This window comes from Ailuropoda melanoleuca, chromosome 14, assembly GCF_002007445.2.
Source record: "Ailuropoda melanoleuca isolate Jingjing chromosome 14, ASM200744v2, whole genome shotgun sequence".
NCBI lineage: Eukaryota > Metazoa > Chordata > Mammalia > Carnivora > Ursidae > Ailuropoda > Ailuropoda melanoleuca.
In genome coordinates, this window is record NC_048231.1 from 92,642,343 (window position 1) to 92,663,009 (window position 20,667).

Below are 20,667 nucleotides of genomic sequence, written 5' to 3' on the forward strand. Positions count from 1 at the left end.
GTCGAAGGAACTGTCTTTCAGCGCCCACCTCGCTCTTTGTCGAATCGGGCACTTTTTAAAAACCTGCATTTGTTATGACCATTTACTGATACCCACAGTAACGTATCAACTGATGACACAGGTACACGTCGCTCCACTTTTTACCTCCTTTTAGGGTTTTTCTCCGTCCCTCCCATTCCCCATTATCATTTCATGAGTAGTTTATGGCATTTGTTTTAATGATTGTTCTGTTCTCTTTGGGTCTGTTTTTTTCCCTTATATTTGTATTTCATTTCCGTAACATTTTTCTTAATACTCTCCCCCTTCCCCTTTGTTTTTACTATGTAAGGATTTTCTTGAAAATTCTCCTAAGGGTTCTGGTCTTCTTTACATATTTTCTTTTGGACCCCTTCTTGAAAGTAGGTTGCCTGTGTTTTGGTGATGGTTTGGGGAGTGGGCGGGGAGGTCTGNGGGTGGGCGGGGAGGTCTATACTAAGCACTTTTGGTGAAAGGCCAGGACTGTGAAGCCTAGAGGGAGGCTCAGGGAGCAAATGGAAGGGCTTTTCGTTCTTGAAAAAATTTCTGTGGTCTCGTTTTTTTTTTTTTAAAGGAAGGAAAAAGGGAAACCCTACTTTCTCCCTGAATGTTTTTAAGTTTCTGTCAGTCCACAGGCAGAACTAAGTTGTAGTGTGTCCTTCTGTTCCCTACCCCCAAAATGGCTCACCCCTGAGGTGAATGTATTTACTCATTCCAGCAGAGGCAATCAGGTACCTTGGTAACGAAATCTCTAAAATCCAAGTTGCTGCAGCTTGGCATTCTTATTTTTGATGTCTCTCTCAAAAATACATGGGAAATGAATAGGACACAGGAGAGCCTGAGTACAGGGTGAAAAGCAGCTGCCAGGGACGTTCATGAAAGAAGGGATGGGTCACCTGGGTGGCTCAGTCGGTTAAGCATCTCACTCTTGGTTCCCACTCAGGTCATGATCCCAGGATCTCTGAGCCTGCTTGAGATTCCCTCTCCCCCTCTGCCCCCTCCCCCTGCTCTCTCTCTCTGTCTCTCTCAAATAAATAAATAAATAGAAACTAAAAAAAAAAAGAGAAAGAAAGGATAAAGCTGAAATGTTAATTTGCATTTTCTTTTTCTAGATAAGAACGGCATAAGTGTGTTTAGGCAATAGGCCCTATTTTCTTCCTAAATAATTGTGCATCTGTAATTTAGCCTTGTAAAAGTGGAAAACATTTCTGCTATTTTCCAGAGCATCTTAACTAAAAACCAAATCCTCATATTGTGAATTTAAAAACACTTATCACAGAGATACTTTTCTCTTAGATTAGCCCTCTTGTGAGGAAACACAGCATGAGTCACATTAAAAGGAAGTACCTGGGTTCTAACATCTGTTGTGGTGAGTATTTGTTCTCATATACCAAAGAAAAATTAAAATACCTAAGCACACTAAAAGTAATTTTGTGGATCTAGGTTTTAAGAGTGCTAATAGTGGTCAGTGTCCAGACTTAAATGTCCACAGATGCCCAGCTGAAGGAATGACCATTGGTCACTGGTTTCTCCCTACTGGTTGCAGATCTCTTGGAAATGCTGGAATAGTAGCAGTTAATTATGATTTTTTTTTTTTTTTGAGAGACAGAGCACGATTGGAGGGGGGAGGGGGAGACATAGAGGGAGAGGGAAAGAAAATCTTAAGCAGGCTCCACACCCAGCACAGAACCCGACACGGGGCTCTATCTCACTACCCTGAGATCATGACCTGAGCTGAAATCAAGAGTTGGACACTTAACTGACTAAGCCGCCCAGGCACCCCTCAATTATAATTTTTTATGGAGAAGCAGAGGGTGGCTCTATAATTTATGGGACCCCTTAGCTTACATAAAAAGCTACAGGAAGAGGGGCGCCTGGGTGGCACAGCGGTTAAGCGTCTGCCTTCGGCTCAGGGCGTGATCCCGGCGTTATGGGATCGAGCCCCACATCAAGCTCCTCCACTATGAGCCTGCTTCTTCCTCTCCCACTCCCCTGCTTGTGTTCCCTTTCTGGCTGGCTGTCTCTATCTCTGTCAAATAAATAAATAAAATCTTTAAAAAAAAAAAAAGCTACAGGAAGTAACTGCACTGGCGGGATGTGATTAGTTTTTGGGAATTTACTGTCTGTTCTGCCCTTTTAGTTAACATCCATCCAAAGAGAGGTGTTACAAAAATGGAAGAAACCATTATACATTTTGATATGGAGTGTATTAAACAGACAAAATATGGTTCACAGAGTAGAATGCGAAAGCTAAAGACTGTGTTTCTATTGTGACTGTCATCTCACGGATCCTACTTTCACCATTCTGTGCTTTCATACTTCTTTCTATAAAAAAGCACTAGTGATCATTTTTGACACTTTCCTTACCCAGAGATAACAAAAGGATACCACAGTGAATGTTGAAGTTTCTTGAGCTCCTTAAATAAAAGGTGCTAAATAAATACATAAGAATCTACTTTCAGAAAAAGGTAGTTTTCTTTCCCACCCTGATCCCTACATTTGATATTGATCCAAAACAATTAAATGGTAGAAATGTATGGCAAAGAGAGGTCTGTGTCTATGTATTAGAGACGTATGTGACAGATATAAACAGAATAAAATGAAGACAATAGTGAAAAATTAATTGAGGAATGTGATAAAGAGATTATTAAACTTAGAGTTGACCGTAAGTTGTTTTTTTTTCCCCCCATGGCTTGCTTGAACAGGGCTCTTTGTAAAATAATTGACGTGACTTATTCCTGATCTCTGTGGTATGCTGGGGTGTCAGATGTTGGTTATGTTATTTCTTATCAGTGGAACCCTCAACAACAGAGTTGAGACAGAAAAGGCTTTGCTTTGACGATATATCTGCTGTTGATCTCATAAGAAAATTCTTTAAAATACAGGTTGGCTGTGCACTGAAAGAGTTGAAAGGGAAATGGAGTCTAGGGTCTTCCTGCCCACATTTCATTCCACTACCAGAAGAAGGAAGAATTATTTCTCTCTCTACCTGTAAGTGCAAAGAGCAGTTTGAATGTGATGTACTGGAACCTTCCTGTGGTGGGAGGAAGGGGTTCCTGCTAGGTAACAAGCACCCCCAAAATGTGGTGTAAAGCAGCCACCATATATTTAGCTCCTGGTTCTGTGGGCTGGCTCAACTTGGCGGGTCCTTCAGGTCTGGGTGAGCCTGGTAAGGCTGGCTAACCCCTGTGCTGGCTGGCTCTCTGGCTGGCTGGGGTTAGGGGGCCAGACTGAGCCTTCCCCATGAGCTGTTTCATCCTTCCAGCAAGCTAGTCTGGCCTTGCTCTCTGGTGGTGGCAGGTTTCTGAGAGAGCAAGTGTTCCAGGCTTTTTGAGGGCCAACGCTCAAACTGGTATGCTCCCACTTCTGCCACACTCTCTTGGCCAAAGCAAGACACGGGGAGCCCAGGTTCAAGAGTTGGGGAAATAGGGGCGCCTGGGTGGCACAGCGGTTAAGCGTCTGCCTTCGGTTCAGGGCGTGATCCCGGCGTTATGGGATCGAGCCCCACATCAGGCTCCTCCGCTATGAGCCTGTTTCTTCCTCTCCCACTCCCCCTGCCTGTGTTCCCTCTCTCGCTGGCTGTCTCTCTCTCTGTCAAATAAATAAAATCTTTAACAAATTAAAGAGTTGGGGAAATAGACCCCCAGCTCTTAACGGGAAGAGCTGCAGCATGAGAGAGGGAGAGGGATGGATGCAAGGAGGGGAAGAATGAGTCCCTTTTACCATCTGTCTACCACTAGAGTATTGTTCAGAATAAAATGGTGCAGAATAAAATGCTCCCAGAGCACATCTGGGAGCACTAGAGGGATGTTCCCAGCCCCTAAGGAGTGCTTCCATCGCTGGTGATCGCATTCCTGCAGAGAGACAACCACATCTATGTTTAAGTATTGAAATTCCTTCCAAAGCCAAATATCTATGGTTGGGAACCTGGGTCGACTGTACTACTGCATTCCATTGGCACAGGTCATTGAAAAGCAACTATTTGTAAAGTTAAGAAAACTAGTGAGACACTTGGGTAGAGGAAACTATTATATAAACAGATAAAAGAGTCACTTTCTCTACACTGACTCAACAAACTCCTTATGGTAGGTACTGGGCAAAAGAGCGAGCTTGAGCAAAGGTCCTGTCTCTGGTGGAAGAGGTGTCATTTTGAAACGTTTGCTCTTTGACAGTCTCTGAGGGTACATGATGCCCCTTGGTCATCTGCTTTGGGGAGTTGTGGGGTGCTCTGGGCACCAGTTGTGTAACCCCCTTTGAGAAGAGGGAATAAGCATTCAAAGGCCTAAACATTCAGTTGGTGAGTCATCATTTTTATTTATGCTTGAGCCCTGAGCATCCCTAAGAAAGGAGGTGAAGCTAGCTGGAGAGTCCTAAGGCATCTGGAGACATGCTAGAGAGCTTGGGAAGACATTGGACATTGCTTTGCTCCAGGGCACCAGAGCTGCTGGGGACAGTGATTATCTGTGGAATTCCTGCCTCCACCACGAGCCGCCCCCACCCCCACTCCTACCCCTACCCCCAATGCCACCAAGGAAGGGCTGTGCTGGCTGGTGAACAGACTGCCTTGCAACAACGATAGCCTTGCCAAAAAGAGGTGGAGACCTAAAATCGGGCAGTGGTGGGGCCAGCAGCAGGCACAGCATGTCAGGTGGAATTACTGAAGCCAAGCCCAGAGGTGCAGGGGGTCACAGATGCTGGAGACCCTGGCCTGACACCCCCATGGCTGCCCCCACTAAGGAACTGCCTCCCTTGGGAGAACAGCCCAGTGTCCCCCAAAGTTTGAACCAGGGGATCCCAGGCTACATTTCCAAGTGGAGAGGGACACCTAAGTGACCTCTGATTGTGACCCTCAGTGATTCCCTTCACCCTGGCTTCTCATGCTCTTGTGAGCCTGACTCTCTCTCTAGGTCTCTCCACCTCATTACTGTACCTTGACCCCAGGGTGAAGTTGGAAGTCCTGCTTAGTTCACATCTCCTTCCTCCATTCCCCTTAGTAAAACTGACACGAAGGAACACTTTCCCCAAAAAATCTTCACTTAAGCATAAGATTACCAATAGCATAAAAGTTAACAAATTCCAGGGGCTCCTGGGTGGCACAGTCATTAAGCGTCTGCCTTCGGCTCAGGGCGTGATCCCAGCATTCTGGGATCGAGCCCCATATTAGGCTGAGCCTGCTTCTTCCTCTCCCACTCCCCCTGCTTGTGTTCCCTCTCTCGCTGGCTGTCTCTGTCAAATAGATAAAATCTTAAAAAAAAAAAAAAGTTAACAAATTCCAGGACATTTCCAGTAACTTCATTCTACCGTGAGGCACTGGAGATGTTCCCCTGTTCCCCTGTGTAATGGAGCAAATGGAAGAGTCGCAGGCAGACCCGAAGTCAAGACTCAGCCCTGCTGCTTACTGACTTCCCTCATGCAGCTGGCCTCCTTGGCTTTACTCTCCATGTGTGTAAACTGAAGATAACCGTATTAGTTTATAGGGCTGGGACGAGGATGCGATGGGGGGATGGACAAACACGCACCCGCAGAGCTCCTGGAAGATGCTAGTGGTAGACGGCCATCTGTTACACGTCACCCTCACCCTGTCCCCATTCCTGGACACAGCGGTGGTGTCAGACGTCATGTCCACTTCCTGAGTCGGGCCACATAACTGTAAACTAACTCTGCAGCCACCTCAGACACCTTCCTGCTCTTCGAAACTAGGTCTGAGGGGTGCGCTTTTCCGTAGTCAATTCACAAGACCGTGGTAGGTAACCCAAAGTTGTCATCTCCTGATGTCACACATGGAGGGATGGGGCTTATGCCGTGTAGCCCCCCCCAATATACCACCTTCACTGGCCAGTACAATTAGAATGGGCACTGGGGGGGCCTTTCTCTCCTGGCCTCTGGCATTTGGGGAAAGTGAGGGATACCAAGATGTGCAGGTTGAAAGTCTGTTTCTTTTTCTCCCAGTGTCTCTGATGTCTCTCCTGGTTTGGGAAGCATAATAAATTGGCCACCAGCTTGGAAGAGGTGGCCTTATAGGCCCAAGCCCCTTCGGGAGGGGACTGGAGCCCTGCCCTGTGACCCAGGCTGTTGATTTCTCATGGGCAACTGTAGCCCTGAGAACAAGGCTTTGTGGACTCTAAAGTCATGAGAAGAACTACACTCTTGTGATGAGACTCTTTTGAGTTGTCTTAATTTAGGCAGAGGCAGTAAAACATCTTACCCTCAAATGGAAAAGCAGATCCCACCTACTGGCTTTCGTGGCCTAGTTCAATGACAAAGGAACCATGAAAAAAAAATACATATTTAAGGTTCTTAAGAGAGCTTTTTCTAAATATTTATCAGAGGAATGACAAACATAATTTTCATAGCAGGTTTATTGAGTTCGTGATTTACATCCAGTAAGATTCACCCCTTTTTAGGTATACAGTTGTTGTATAAGTTGTGACAAAAATTTATGGTGGTGTAACCACCACAATCAAGATAGATGTTTTCAGCATCCTACAATTTCCTGTTTCCCTTTGTAATCAATCCTCTTTGTGCTACCCCCACCCCCTGGCAACCGCTGTCTATTCTCTGTCCCTATGGTGTTGCCTTTTCCAGAATGTCGTGTGAATGGGACCCGTTGGAGTTTGGCTTCCTCCAGCATAATGCCCTCGGGCTGCAGCGACGTTGGGCGCACCTGTAGTCGGCTCCTTTTGATTGCTGAGTCTCCTTGTGATTGCTGAGTCGTATTCTGCAGTGTGGCTGTACCACAGTTTACCTACTCACCAACATGTGGATTCCTGCCAGTTTGGGGCAATTACAAATAAAGCTGCTATAAAAACTTGTGTGGACATGTGTTTTCATTTCTCCTAGGAGTGAGATTGTGGGGACATATGGTAAATATATATATATTAAACAGCAAAATTGTCTAAGTGGCTGTGTCGTTTTGCATTCACGTCAGCAATGAACGAGAGTCCCAGTTCCTCCCCATCTCATCAGCCCTTGGTACTGTCAGTTATTTGTCTGGTTTAATTTTAGCCATTCTCCTAGACGTATAGTATTTCATTGTGGCTTTAATCTTCAGTCCACAATTGAGCATCTTTTCATATGCTTATTTGGTCATCTTTATCTCTTATTTGGTGAAGCATGTGTTCAAATCTTTTGCCTACTTTTTTTTTTTTTAAAGTAAGCTCTGTGCCCAATGTGACCTGAACTCACAATCCCGAGGTTGAGTTGCGCACTCTGCCAACTGAGCCAGCCAGGTGTCTGTTTTGCCCACTTTTTAATTGGGTGGTTTATTATTGGGTTTTGAAAGTTCTTTATATATTCTGGATGTGAGAATATACGTATGTAAGGCTTTTAGAGCATTCTGTATTTACTACTATTAGTGAAAAATAAAGACATGAACATTTTTTATTTTCTAAAAAAAACTAAGTTTCAGGAGATGTATACCAGTAATGTTTATTCAGAGTAAATGTTTCCACAATAAAAACTCTTTTCACAGTGGGACTCGCAGTGTCAGGGCCAAGAGCCACCACTTGCTCAGTGGACAGTCACACCCTATAAGGCTTCCCGGAATGAAGCAGGCACACTTCTAGGCAGCACATTCACCCATGGAAACTGTGAGTTTTGTGATAAACACGCTGACTCAAATGTCTTTTATTGGTTGAGGAAACATGGAATGTTTTTCTATTGATATTTTCTGATTTCATTATTTTAAATTAATAATACTATAATAATGAGTGACTGAGTAAGGAAAAAAAATAAAGACAAACTCCTGTCTTCTGTGTATGAGAATGGAGAGAGCAGGTAGCCTTTGGAAAGGTGGTCGGTCACCGGAGTAGAGGGCCAGGTAGTGTCTCTTGGCCAGGAGGGTAAGGGAGCTGTTGTCCCCTGACAGAAGTGCCTCCACGGTTGCCCCTTGGTCTGCAGAGCTGATGCTAGGGGACAGGGAAGCCCAGCAGTCTCCTTAGAGGGTCAACACTAGGGAGCTTCTTGAAGGACCAGGAGCATCCTAGTGAGGTCCCCAGCAGGAAGGACACCAAGGGCTCCCAAGGGGCTCTTGCGCTGGTGGTGAAGGGTGGGGCCGGGCAGGTGGGTGCTCCTGAGGCCCAGCCACCCCTGACTCACCTCTGGAGACAGTGGGTGCATGTGAGCAAGGTAAGTGTGATTTTAACCCCGGAGCCTTCCCTCCCCTCAGCAGTCCACAGTATCTGGATGAGTGGGACAGCACTGGACAGTGACCAGAGGTTGTGACAATGCACAACTGAGCTCACTAGACTTTCTCAACCTCTCTGGAGGATATTTGGAAGGAAAATCTGTTCCCTTTGGACTGAGTAAGAGCTTGGGGTTCTTGGACAACTAGAGGGGGAGGCTTCACACATGAGCAATTTGACGTATGGAGCTCCAGCAATTAATAGGAAAAATAAAAGAGGTGTGGCTGTATTTATACATGCAGGTGGTAAAGTAGAATATGCCAGAGATGGACAGATGATGAAAAAAGACAAATCAGGACATGAACTGAACCACAACTACCCCTCCCTCCCCAAAGACCAAAGTCTTTCACATGGACTCCATGGCCCCCAGCCCTCCAGGATCATCTTACACCACTCTCCTTGACTCTGGTGGCACTGGTGTTCTCTCCAGTGCACACACCTCTTGCCTCAGGGCATTTGCACATGCTGTTTCCTCTAGCTGCAGTTTTCTTCCACAGTTCTTCCCCTGGTCCTGACTGCTTCCCTGTAAGATAGACAGGGAAGGTATTAGTAACTCATGTTTTTAAAAAACAATCAGGAAATGAGGACAATCTAGATGGGGAGAGGCCATGATATAGACTAGGGGTCACTGATGAGGAGAAAGTGTCAGAACCAGGGAGTCTCTCTGGCTGCCCCTCTGCATCCTCTTCCACTATTCCTCTCTAACTTCCCTGACCTCTTTTCTGAAGTTCCTCATTCTGTGTCCCTTTCTCTCTCTTTTCCTCTTGCTCAAGCCATTCTCAACTCTCTGCCTTGGGCCCCAGGCACTTGGTGCACCTCCCCCTTTCCATCCTCCCATGTGGGTCCCACATTCCTTATTGTTCCCTCAATGACACCTCTGTCCCTCCCTGCCTCAATACTTGTCTCACAGATGCTTAGATCTGCCCCTGCTTCATTTCTTCTTTCCTCTGTCAGTCCCTGTTCTTGTCTCTTCCTCCTGGTCTTCCATTTCCCTCCCCCCATCCCAGGTGCCCCCAGCTGCAGAGGGTGCTGTGGTGAGATCTTCTTGCTAGAGTTTAACCTTCTACTGATTGCTCTTTTAGAACTTGGCCTTTTCCTAGAAATTACCCTGTCGGCTCCTCTTGCACCAGTGGGCATATTGCTTCTATTGCACGGTGAAGTGCAGACCCCATCTTCCCTAGGAAGGACTGCCTTAGACACAAAGGGCAGGGTTTGGATTCTGCCTCACCATTTCAGCCATGGATCCATAGCACTGTCTTTAAAATGGTTTTTTAGGGTCACCTGGGTGGCTCAGTTGGTTAAGCATCTGACTCTTGATTTTGGCTCAGGTCATGATCTCAAGGGCATGAGATCAAGCTCTGGGTCAGGCTCTGAGCTCAGCAGGGAGTCTGCTTGAGGATTCTCTCCTCCTGCCCCTTCCCTCGAACGTGCATGCATGCTCTCTTTCAAATAAATAAATCTCTTTAAAAAAAAATTTTTTAAAGCCCCACTCAATGGTAGTTGAAACTAACAACTATTTCTGACTGCTTCAATGGTTTCTACAAAGGTTTCAGGGACTAAGAACCTGCTTGGGTGAATTCGGGTCAAGTCAGGGAGGGATCTCAAGAAACCAGAGAAAAACAAACCCCCAAATATTGGAAGGGTGGACTGAGGTAGCTCCAGAAACTGCCCCTCTCTTCTCCCTCCTGTGCCTCCCAGTCTCTCCTCATGACCTCGCTATGCACAGTGCATATAATGACTATTCTTTTCCCCAGGCTTCAGCTCCCAGATCCTTTCATTCCCAGTGTTCACTACCCATTGGCCATATATGTATGCACGCACATGTGTGTACTATATAAACTTGTATATGTACACTATATAAACTACCCAATTCATACATATGACAGTTCCAAATTCCAGGAGATACACTCTGCTCAGCCCAACATAACTACTGAAGCAGAGTATCGTTCATAGGTTACATGGGTCAGTCCAATCAGCCGTGGCCAAGGAGGGTCCCTAACATAAAACAAGGCCACCTGGGACAGTCAGGCCTGTGGCAGGAGTGTGTCCAGAAGAGGATGGAGGAGGGTGGACCACGTGTGCTCCCTGACCCATGTGTAGCCCCAGACTGCGTAGGTCCAATGACAAATACAAACACAGGATGAGATCACTGTAGGACGTTTTTCTCCTCCAACTTCTGCTGTTGTTAATGACTCAAGAAAAGATACGTTTTTCTAGTTGGAAGCCATGACAAGAAGTAGCCACAATTTAAGGGTCTGTTCTGGAGAAGTTGGGGCTGGGGAAATGGGGCTATTTAGATAAGGATTCTTTGTGTGTCTTCCTTCCTTTTTAAAATAGGCATTTTTATTAATCAAGAGCTGGCTATGGTTCAGAAAACAAAGGAAGGATAGAGCAATAATCCCTGATGATATATGAAGCAGCCATAAAATAGAAGGAAATCCTGCCATTTGTGACAACATGGATGGACCTTGAGGGCAGTTTGCTAAGTCCAATAAGTCATACAGAGAAAGACCAATGTTGCATGATCTCACTTCTATGCAGAATCTAAAAAAGCCAAACTCATAGAAACAGGGATTAGAATGGTGGTTGCAGGGGCTCCGGGGTGGGGTGGGGGAAATGGGGAGATGTTGGTCAAAGGGTACAAACTTTCAGTTATAAGATGAATGAGTTCTGGGGGTTTAACATACAGCTTGGTGACTATAGTTAACAATACTACATTAAGTATTTGAAAGTTGCAAAGCGAATAGATCTTAAAAGTTCTCACCACACACATACACACACAATAGTAATTTGTGAGGTGATAGAAGTGCTAACTAACCTTATTGTAATAATTGCACAATATATACATGTATCAAAACAGCACGTTGTGCATCTTAAGCATACACAGTGTTGTATGACAATTATATCCCAATAAATCTAGGGGAAAAAAATTTCTGACAAAAAAAGGAACAAACCTTAGGCCCCGTAAGCGTTCAGATGTCAGGGCTGTAAGCAAAGCCAGGGGCCTGGAGCGCTGACCAGGATCCTTGCCAGACCCTGAGCTGTCATTTAATGCCGAGCCTGGGGCCTCTCAACACTGACTGGAGTCTCTATTCTTGACCTTAAATTCCCACTGTAAATACATCCACTTGTGGCTGCCAGTGGGGAAGGAGCAACAGTAGCAATCCCTGACAACTCTGTTACAGGAAGAAGAGTGTGAGTCAAGAGAAAGCCTCACTTCACATCAGTTACACTTGGGCAAATAGCCACCATTTGTTGAAGCAACCTGCTGAGTAATGTACATACGTTACATCGTATGTCGTAGTGTTGTATCATTTAATCACTACAGCAAATCTGTGAGGTGACTATTATCTCTGTTACACAGCAGGAGGATACTGCTTATCCTCTCTGAGCATCGAGACCAAGTGTAGATCCATGGGCAGTGTCGGAAGGATGAGCAGCCCCCCGTGGAGGCTGATGGACATTTACCCATTATTGCACCCCACCACGTGTGTGCTTCTGGGCCCTAAGATCTGTGTCGATGACTGCGTATTTATTATGAATAATGAAACAGCCACTATGACATGGTTAAGAGATCTTTAAAGCCAAGCAAACAAATAGAAACCCAGCAATTACTAGATGTGTCCATGTCCCAGCATCCATGGATGGCATGGATGATGTGCAGATGATGTCCATGGGACAGAAGAGCTTTTCCAAAAGGGACAGGTGGTGGCCAGTGTCCTTCAAGAGCACGACAAGTCAGTCATGGGCCCTGTGAACTGGGTGCATTGCCTCCGGCTCAGACAGAGGAAAGCAGGTACGGTGTACCACCTGGGCTAGATATTCCAAGAGCAGAGGACCCGCCCACCCGCCCCACCCATGTTTGCATTGAGGGTGTTCATGAAAGCTTATCCAACATCAGCATGATACTTAGGAAGTCACAAAATGACCGGTTTTAAATCCGTTTTATTGAGACAGTATAATTTACGTGCAGTAAAATTTACCTTTCCTAAATCTATGGTTCTATAAACTCTAACAAACGCATCGAACCCCACCACAGTCAAGACATAGAACATTTCTGTTATTGCCAAAGTTCCCTCCTGATCCTTTGTAGTCAGTCATTTCCTCCCCACCCCAGCCCCTGGCAACTGCGGCTCTGTTCTCCATCCCTACAGCTTTGCCTTTGCCGCAATCAGTGAAATCATATGGTGTGTATGTGTATGACTCTGGCCTCTTGTTCTTGGCACAAGGGTTGTTTTGGCATGCATTCATCGTTTGTTCCTTTTTCTTCCTAAGGAGTAGTATTTACTTTACAGTAGTTTATCCATTCGCCAGGTGAGCGACATTTGGCTTATTTCCAGCTTGGGATAATTTTGAATAATGCTGCTATAAACCTTCATGTGCAGGTTTTCGTGTGGATGTGGTTTTCAGGCTGGACTGTATGGTGAGCTTATGCTTACGGTATGACAGCGTACGAGAGATCCAGTCGCTCCCCACCCTCACCAGCACATGATACTGTCCACAACTGACTCTAAAAACAGTTAAAAATAGTTGCAGAGGGCAGAGTTGGTTTTGTTCTGTTATCTAAAAGCAAGCTTTCTATCTATACTTTAGACCAATCTGAAGAAGCTAATAATGAAATAAAGTGTTTTTCTGGGTAATTGCACCCTTAAATTATGGCTTTTTCCCTGTTACCATTTAATTAAAACTTTCACAAACATCCTTGATACCAAAGCAGTAGGTAGGATAGCAATTGATCCTGTGCTCGATGAGTATTTTTAAACATTCAAATGAGGTTGTATTTTCTTTAAAAGGAAGTGTTCGACTTCCTTAACGTTGTTTGGAAAAGATTGTGAAGATTCCTGTGCTCTGGGGAAAACCAAAGCCAGAATTAGAACAATGGCAACCTTGGACTGTTCTCTTTCTCTTGCAGGAAATGGCTTTTTTTTTTTTTAAGTGAGCTGTCTTTATGCTACCTATGGATTATCTACTTCCAGAATTAAACACAAGCAGTTTAGAATGCTGACTTGCTCCACATTTGCCTCTAATTCCCCTCACTTCCCAAAGCAACCTATTTTCTTTCCAGTCAATCCAGGCATACTCCAAACGTTAAATAATGAGCATTAGTCCAAAATGGAACATAATAGAGAAATAACTCTGGAATCAAAATAATTACATACACCAGCGTCAAGACAATTACAGCTAGAAGTAGTCACCATCTTGGGGACATTGATCCTGAGGTTTTCCTCAGAAGATTAGCATGGCCTCGGCACGAGGATGACACACAAATTCGTGAAGAGGTTGCTTCACTGGCTCGTGTGGCTAGTTAAGTGGCCAAACTCAAAGTCCCGCCAGATCTGTCTGACCCCAAAAACCCTGCCCTCCCTTGAGGTTCCAGGAAAATATCGGATGCCCGCTTAAATTTTCAGAGAAACATCACATGTGTTTTTAGTATTTGTAGCTCCCCAATTATGCATGAGACGTGCAGATATTAAAAATTAGTCCTTGTTTATCTGAAATGTGGATTTAATGGAACATCCTATATTTTTATGTGCTAAATTTCGCAGCCCTGGCCCTCACTGCTGTTTCCTGGCCACACGATGGAGTTGCCAACATTCTGCAGTTTGTTCCTCCTCCTTGGATCATTGCAAAAAGATTTCTTCCCGTCACGTACTTTGGGGCATGAAGGGAGGAGGACCATTTCTGGCATTTCCACCAACTGACATGACAGACCTCAACAATACAGATGACAGCAAACGTAGTAAGATAATTACGAAGTAATGAGCTTGAGTATTTGCTAACTTTATTTTGAATATAATTTATTTAATTGTAAGTTTACCTAATTTGATTTTTTTAAGTTATGTATTTATTTTAAGTAACCTCTACAACCCATGTGGGGCTCAAACTCAGGACCCCAAGGTCAAGAGTCGTGTGCTCTAACAACTGAGCCAGCCTGGTGCCCCTACATAATTTAATTTTTAATGATGGCTATGCTTATCAACCAGCTGGCAAATTTCCTGACAATTTCTCACTTTTACAGAAGTCCATACAGCTGGCTCCAGCACACCACTGCGGCTCCAGGTTAACTTGCCCCTTAGCCTGTAACTCCCATCCCCCATCTGCTTCTCCCATCCCCATCCCAAGCAAAGGAAGGCACTCGAAACCATTTCTGCCCTACCCAGAATCCACGCCTAACTGCTTCCCCCAGAAACACTCTGCAGATTAATGAAGGCAGATTTTTTTTTAAAGATTTTATTTATTTATTTGACAGAGATAGAGACAGGCAGCAAGAGAGGGAACACAAGCAGGGGGAGTGGGAGAGGAAGAAGCAGGCTCATAGCAGAGGAGACTGATGTGGGGCTCGATCCCATAAGATGGGATCACGCCCAGAGCCTAAGGCAGACGCTTAACCACTGTGCCACCCAGGCGCCCCGAAGGCAGATTTTTATATTACAATAGAAATGCCTTTACCTTGAGCCATCCTATTTCAGAACAAGATACTTGCTTTCGTTTATTCCCCCAAAGAATCATCTGTACCCCCAAAGGCTACTTCTAACCTCTAGTTGGAAGTCAGCACAATGGAGAACCACTAAAGCTTTAGAATTTGGGGGTCAGATTTTTTCTCCAGGATTTCAGAGACTTCTGGACCAAATCTTAGGTGGGGCTCTGAGTCTCTTAGGCATCCTTCTCCCCAGTTGCTATTGAAGAAATGCTTTTCCCAGGCATGTGGCCTATGGGGGAGGGGTGGTATGTGCATTGAATTGTGTTTCCCCAAAATATGTTGGAGTCCTATAAATGTGGTACCTATAAATGTGACTTTATTTTGGAGGAGGGGGTCTCCCGCCTTCTGTGTTCCAACTGGACCACACTGCCCCGAAGAACCTAGGAGCCTGCACAGGAATAAACAGATCCCTCTATGTAATTAGCCCTGGTGTGGTCTATCCTGATGCTCACTTATCTGTGACTTGTAACCCATGCAAACGTGAATTCACCTCTACTGGTTTATCAGTAGCCATGGACAACATTTCTCCCCCATGCCTCCCAAATGCATCACTTCCCAGCTAGGGTCTGAGAGTTCTGGAAGTCTCCGGAATTGAAATAGTTCATCTTGGACATCCTTAATTCAGTTGATTTCTGTGTCACAGCAGATGTTATATAAATACTTGATTATTGATAATATCTCCAATTTGCATAAATTTTGATACCAGGTTAAAGGGGATGAGAAGAGAAATGATATAATTACTGCAAACTAATTTTACTAATTACTCAGAGCATAGCACAATCAGGGGTTCAAAGAGATGCATGGAGAGAGGACTAGGTGCTGAGCTCTGCGGTTTCGGGGTGCACAGTGAGCCATGTGCTAGGGTGTATGAGGGCTGGGGAGCAGCCACTGTACTTTGCTGACCAATTCAACAGCCAAGGGTGTGGCCGAGACCTTTCTGGTTCCAGCTCCCAGACCTGCCCCTGCACCTCTTCTTCGGATCCCTTCACGCCAGCTTCCTGCCCCCAGCCCTAGTTGTTGGCACAGTCACCCCTGCCCCTAATCTAGGTGGCCAGGCCCCCTACCTCTAGAGGTCTAGGAGGAGCTGGAACTCCTGAGCTGGCCTGAGTTCAGAGGAGGTGGTTGTCCTCTATTGTGGCAACTGCCAACCCAGGCCACCCATACCTGCCGCCACGGTGGGTGGCAGCCCCAGGGTTTGACTGAGCTCCTCCGCAGGGTTTTGCCTGACTGTTCCTTAGTCATTTTGTTGTTGTTGTTGTTGTTGTTTTACTGTCTCTGAAATACCTAGATCCAAGATCCAATCACCTGGGAACCCCTGGAAGACAAGGAATTCTTCCAGAATTCTGGCTCTAAGTGGCTAAGCTTGGGTTAATGGGCCCTCGGGAAATAGTGATTTGTGGCCTCTGATGAATCTCTCCGCCCCGTGTCTAGCACCTGGCGTCATCCCCTCCCACAGCAAGGCTGGGCTGGGCCATGTGACTGGGACTGGCCGATGTGCACCAGCACGTGTGACCCAAGCGGCGGCTTGACAAGGGCAGGTACATGAGTGTCTCCCCTGCGGGAGTTGCTCTTGCCCTTGTCTGCTGGAGAGGTCATATGGACAAGGACTGAGGCTCCTGGCTGGTAGCCCCAGGCACTCAAATGAAGCCCTCTCCGACCTTACAGTCTCCTGAATAGCCCCACAGAGGACTGCGGAGCCGAGCCCAGAATGGTGAGCAAATCATGGTGGCCATTTTAAACTGGTAAGATTTGAGGTTCATTGTTACTCAGTGACAGGCGATTAAACACTGCCCTTGATCTGCAGGACGTTTTTTCAAGACATACCTTCCTGAGCACCTACTGTGTACCAGACTCAGTGACAGGGGGCAGGGACACCAAGATGGACATAGAATAGCCTCCATCAAATAGCTCACGGTTCCAGGACAGAAGAGGTGATATGGTGGTCAGGACCCCAAGAGGCTCCTGGCAAAGATGGTATCTCCTTTTTTTCTTGACTTAAATGAATACTTAATAAATTTCTGTTGAGTGCCAGGTTCTGGCAGGACAGCAGTGAACACAAAAAACAAGACTCATAGAGCTAGTAGCATAGACACTTCTGGGGGTGCCTGGGTGGCTCAGTTGGTTAAGCATCTGCCTTGGGCTCAGGTCATGATCCCAGAGTCCTAGGATCGAGCCCCAACTCGGGCTCCCTGCTTAGTGGGGAGCCTGCTTCTTCCTCTCCCTCTGCCTCTCCCCCTGCTTGTGCTCTCTCTTTCTGTCAAATAAATAAATAAAATCTTTAAAAAAAGACAAAAAGATAGACACTTCGGTTCCCATGCTTGTCTTTGTCCTGGGAGACCTAGCACATCTGTGGTCTACATGAGGGAGGTAGCAGAAGGAATACCATTGCTTCCACAGTAAATGCTTTTGTGCAAGGTGGCCATTTAATATTCTTTGTATCAAAGTAATTTATTTTTTTAAAGGTTTATTTATTTATCTGAGAGTGAGAGAGCGTGTGAGCAGGGGGAGAGGCGGAGGGAGATGGAGACAAGCAGAATCCCCACTGAGCAGGGAACCCAATTCAGGGCTGGATCCCAGGACCCTGAGATCGTGACCTGAGCTAAAATCAAGAGTTGGATGCTTAACCATCTAAGCCATCCAGGTGCCCCTGTATCCAAGCAATTTAAGCAAAGAAGTAATTTCAGCAAAGAGATAGTTAACTGAGATGTTGGCAACAATGGCATCTCCATACCTTTCCATGGGGTGGATGGCGGTTGTTCGTGGGCAGTGGGTCTCCGTGACATGTTTTCTCCTTCCCTCCTCTCAACCGCCTGTTTATGAGCGGCTTGAAAAGGCAGAAGGAGGCAGGAGTTAGGCTTGGCTTCACCTCTCCTAACAGCGGCTGAGGCGCAACAGGATGGCTCTTTTGAGGGCATCTACCTAACTGTTCCGGAGAGTGGTTCCATTGGAGCTGTTCCGGGTTGGGTTCTTGGGGAAGCACATTCCGAGATGGAGATGAGCTGCTGGAAGTCTGTTAGGGAGAATTCTCACCCCAGCACCTGGGGAAGAGAAAGGAAGGAAGCAGGACTGGGCAGGAGATGGTGGGCGTTAGCCAGCCCCATGGGGAGCTTGGAGGCTGGCCTGGCTTTTCAGAGCTCTCCAGTTGCACTGAGGGGCCAAGGCCTTTATCCTCCTGAGTCAACTGCTCGTTGGCTTGCCAGGAAATGGGGTTCTCTGGGGGGCACAGTAGCTGTTTTCAGCCCGTGTAATTCCTGAAGAGGGATGACAGCTGAGGGCCATCTGCTGGCAACATTGCCGGCATCTGACAAACAAGTCCTTTATTTCTAAACAGGGTCTGGGGGTGCAGCCCAACGGCCACCGTGGAGAGTGAGCAGGATCTCTCCTCGAGATAACAGGAACATATGATGTTGCTGCGCTCTGCCTTCATTCCTTCCTGGGCACCGGTTCTTCCTAGTGTAGTAGGTAACTGGCTCCATCCCCTAGAGTGCTCTCCCATTTGGCCACTTCGGAATAGAGAGGATGGTGATGATAATGGAGGTGATGATGATGAAGAGGAGGACCAGGAGGAGATCTGATGTAGCCATTCGTTTAAAAACGCTGGCCCTCTCAAAATGCACATAAACGATGTTCTGTTATGTTTGCTGACCAAGAGACTGAATAAATGAACACGTTTTCAGTCAGTATGTTCAGTATCTGGCAGGCATGTTTTAGCAGACCAGGATTCAGGTTGAGGTGTCCACACTGGCAATATGGGGCTCATTGCCATGTCCGGTCCTGGCCTTTGGCCTTATGCTGTCAGTCAGATAAGCGGGGGAGAGGAGCCAGTCTTCCCGTGGCTCATGGAAGGGACTGTGAGCCTTGATGCTTCCAGCGGTCCATGCAGTAGAAGCCAGGAGCTAATTTGGTTCAAAAATTTTTCTTTGTGAGAATCATGGAAGATATTTATCTCTGATCTCTACGAACCATAACTACAGAGCAGCATCATTCTTTTAAAGATTTTATTCATTTATTTATTTGAGAGAGAGAGAGAGAATGAGTGCAAGGGGGTGGTGAAGAGCAGAGGGGGAGGGACAAGCAGACTCTGTGTTGAGCGCAGAGCCCAATGTGGGCTCAATCCCATGGCCCTGAGATCATGACTTGAGCTGAAACCGAGTCAGATGCTCACCGGACTCTGCCACCCAGGTGCCCCAGAGCAGTGTCATTTTATACCAGGTAAAATCATGCACTTAGTCCCTTCGTCATCTACTGGGGCTAGCGTTTGTCCGAATTCATACACCATACACTAAAACGACCCCTTTCTCTCGTCAAACACAAAACAAATATAGAAAGACTTTTCAAACTAGTCACTATAAAGAATCTGTTAAAATAAGCATCTCTTCATGACAGAAACTTTCTAACATGCACAAAAGTAGAAAGATTAATACAGTGAATCCCCCATGCACCCAGCACCCAGCTTCAATAGTTAACAATATCTTGCAAATCTTATTTCAACTATTTCCTTAATTTTTTTTTTCCTGGAGTGTTTTAAAGTAAATCCTAAACATCATGTTATTTCACTGATAGGTAAATATTTCAGTATGCTTCTCTACCTGCTAAAGATGTTTGGTTTTTTCAATAACCAACATGGCATTATCCTTAACTTAAAATTTTGCTATAATTCTTTGACATCATGTAATATTCAAACTTCTGTCTTAAAAATGTCCTTGTGAGGTTGGTTTATTTAAGTGGGCATCTACATAAGATCCATGCATTGCATTTGATTTTTATGTCTCTTAAGTGCCTTTTATTCTATTCTGTTACACATTCTTTTTTAAATAATGCCATTGATTTGACTTGTTTGAAAAATGGGTTATTTGTCCTGTAGAATGTCGCACAGTCTAGACTTGACTGGCTGCTTCCTCAAGGTGTCATTTAACCAGTTCTTCCTCCTACTGTTTCTTGTGTAAAATAATTACATCTTGAGTTACGATTAGATTCAGGTTCAGTGATTTTCGGCAAGAATACTTCCTAGGGGGTGCTATGTTCTACCTATTGCACCTTGTCTTGAGGGATGTTATGTCTGACAATCCCACGTTTCCCAAAGCCTGTATTGTCCTAGAGCAGCTGATTCACTGGGTCAGACTGATCACTTCATTGGAAAGCCTTTCATCTTGATGATGTTCTCTCTTTCCTGGGCATGCCATGCCTTCCTGCCCTCAAAGGCTCAGCTGATATTTGCAGCATCCACCAGTGAGTATAGCCTCAATCCAGTATTTCAAAGTGGAAAATGGTAATTATTAAACTCCATTGTCCTCTCTGAAGTTATTGGCTGGAATTCTTCTATTAGAACCAAATAAAAACAAAAGACCTTCCCTCATCAATTATCAGGCAGGAATCCATTTCAATGCCTTGGTTAAGTGTGTGATATTTATTGTTTGATTTATGTTTACCAAGGTATCCCTAGAGAAAAACATGGTTTAAACATCCATAATAGCAGAGTTTGGGGGACAGCCTGGCTGCTGGACTGTGCGTTTGATGCCATTCTCCCCTTCCGTGTTTTTTCCAAGGTCAAGTTCTCCCTAGGTGCTTTTAGTTCCATCTCATGGCACATCAGCTGGGACCTTGCACTAGCAGTCCTCTTCTTTTACCTTTGTCTTTAAACTCTGTCTTGATAGTTTTTATGATCTGCCTGAAATATATACAGTAGTTTCCCTTATTTTGGGGAAAAAAAATCCTTCTCTTATGTTGTAATGCCTAATGTGTGTTCATCCTGAGCTGGGCCTACCCATCTTTCCAGTTTGGTTTCTGTTCGTCTCTTCTTATACCTCATGCCTTGACCAGACCAAATCCTACCATTTCCCTAAGGTGGCCTGTAACTTCCTCCCATCACTTCTTTACTAACACTGTTTCTTCTGCCAGAAACATTCTTCCTAACATTTGTCAAACCTTCCTGCCCCCAAAGACTTGTTTCAAATGCCACGTCTTCATGAAACCATTCCTGATTACCCC

At 45.5% G+C, this 20,667-nt stretch overlaps 1 long non-coding RNA gene across 1 annotated transcript; it reads left to right on the forward strand.

Moving 5' to 3' along the window:
• Positions 1-450: 450 nt before the first annotated feature.
• On the forward strand, positions 451-6,823 carry LOC117796056. The gene is made up of 2 exons (XR_004620398.1): positions 451-3,006; positions 6,601-6,823. It is a non-coding gene; the product is annotated as an uncharacterized LOC117796056 (long non-coding RNA).
• The last annotated feature ends 13,844 nt before the right edge of the window (positions 6,824-20,667 follow it).